The following is a 2,500-nucleotide window of genomic DNA, read 5'->3' as shown; positions in this document are numbered from 1 at the left end:
GATCCATTTATATATCAATTCAAGCTACAAATGTCCTTTAATATCTAAATTCACTTTACCTCCCAAATGATATATTTTCATATATGTACCGAAGGGGAATTTTTAAGTTGATAACAATTTCGTCCCCCATGGGATCGAACCACCGTCCAGGTGGATAGCGTCACTGACTGTCCTGATTTCGTGCCCGTCCACCTGGAACGGTGGTTCGATCCCATGGGGGGACGAAATTTGTTATCAACTTAAAATTCCCCTTCGGTACATATATGAAAATATATCAATTTGGGAGGTAAAGTGAATTTAGAGATTAAAGGACATTTGTAGCTTGAATTGATATATATATATATATATATATATATATATATATATATATATATATATATATATATATATATATATGAATAATTATCACATCACCATGATTCAAATAGATCATTCGAGCTACAAATAATCCTTTCATATGTAATTCGCTCTACCTCAGAATTGATATAATTTCATATATGTAGCGAAGGGGAATTTTTTAGTTGATAATAATTTCGTCCCCTCATGGGATCGAACCACCAACAAGTGGACGGGAACGAAATCAGGAACGGTCAGTGACGTTATCCAGTCGGCCAACAGAGGGGCTAATAAGTTTATATTGATTCTGGCCTTACAAATTCACCGTTGACCTCGGTGTTTTCGTAATTAGAATCGATATGACACCCTTCTACCATGTTAGCCAATTAACAAGTTTTGACCGACGTAGGCCTCGTAATGAATAATTATCACATCACCGTGATTCATATAGATCATTCGAGCTACAAATGTCCTTTAATATCTAATTCACTCTACCTCGGAATTGATATATTTTATTTTATATAGTACCGAATGGGAATTTTTTAGTTGATAATAATTTCGTCCCCTCATGGGATCGAACCACCGTCCAGTGGGACGGGAACGAAATTAGGAAACGGTCAGTGACGTTATCCATCGGCCAACAGAGAGGCTAATAAGTTTTATATCGATTCTGGCCTTACAAATTCACCGTTGACCTCGGTGTTTTCGTAATTAGAATCGATAAGACACCCCCTCTACCATGTTAGCCAATTAGCATGTTTTGACCCACGTAGCCTTGTAATGAATAATTATCACATCACCGTGATTCATATAGATCATTCAAGCTACAAATGTCCCTTTAATATCTTATTCGCTCCACCTCGGAATTGATATATTTTTAATATATGTACCGAAGGGGAATATTTTAGTTGATAATAATTTCGTCCCCTCATGGGATCGAACCACCGTCCAGTGGGACGGGAACGAAATTAGGAACAGTCAGTGACGTTATCCAGTCGGCCAACAGAAAGGCTAATACAAGTTTTATATCGATTCTGGCCTTACAAATTCACCGTTGACCTCGGTGTTTTCGTAATTAGAATCGATAAGACACCCCCTCTACCATGTTAGCCAAATAGCATGTTTTGACCCATGTAGCCTTGTAATGAATAATTATCACATCACCGTCATTCATATAGATCCTTCGAGATACAAATGTCCTTTGAATATCTTATTCGCTCCGCCTCGGAATGGATATATTTTAATATATGTACCGAAAGGAAATTTTTTAGTTGATAATAATTTCGTCCCCTCATGGATCAAACCACTGTCCAGTGGACGGGAACGAAATCAGGAACAGCCAGTGACGTTATCCAGTCTGCCAACAGTGAGGCTAATAAGTTTTATATCGATTCTGGCCTTACAAATTCACCGTCGACCTCGGTGTTTTTGTAATTAGAATCGATATGAAACCACCTCTACCAAGTTAGCCAATTAACACGTTTGACCCACGTAGACTTGTAATGAATAATTATCACATTACCGTGATTCATATAGATCATTCAAGCTACAAATGTCCTTTAATATCTAATTCGCTCTACCTCGGAATTGATATATTTTTGTATATGTACCGAAGGGGAATTTTTTAGTTGATAATAATTCCGTCCCCTCATGGGATCAATTCTGAGGTAGAGCGAATTAGATATTAAAGGACATTTGTAGCTCGAATAATCTATATGAATCACGGTGATGTGATAATTATTCATTACAAGGCTTAATGAAACAAGATTCAATGATATTCCTTTTAACTGTGTCATTACATGGGATTAAGGCTCTTGCATGACTCCAGGATAGAAATTTCACCTTTTCAGTCTTTCAAAAATCAACTAACATTGCCTCTTGTTCATTACTACTCCAATCACCATCAAAATGTTAAATTCTCTGTTTTTTTCTGGGATGTTTCTAAGGCTTTACATGTCTGTAGCCCGCAGTTTATTGACGCTGAAATTAAAGCTATTTATGATATTGCAATGAAACTTAAATACCCAAGGACTTTTGTAGATGTGGCATGGAAAAGAGCTAGAAAAACATTTTATTCACCAAATGACCAACTTGAATTTATTAAGAATTACATTCTAAAATTACCCTATGATGAAAGGTTTTTAGAAATTCCTGGAATTTTAAA

General features: G+C 36.2%; 1 long non-coding RNA gene across 1 annotated transcript in view; it reads right to left on the bottom strand.

Annotated features, from left to right (window-relative positions):
- Positions 1–2,500, bottom strand: part of LOC135209740 (uncharacterized) — an 18,897-nt gene that overhangs the window by 9,094 nt on the left and 7,303 nt on the right. The window lies entirely within an intron of this gene.

Source organism: Macrobrachium nipponense, chromosome 38 (assembly GCF_015104395.2).
Source record: "Macrobrachium nipponense isolate FS-2020 chromosome 38, ASM1510439v2, whole genome shotgun sequence".
Taxonomy (NCBI): domain Eukaryota; kingdom Metazoa; phylum Arthropoda; class Malacostraca; order Decapoda; family Palaemonidae; genus Macrobrachium; species Macrobrachium nipponense.
The sequence above is the reverse complement of the archived record's forward strand: the minus strand, read 5'-3'. Positions and strand labels throughout refer to the sequence as shown.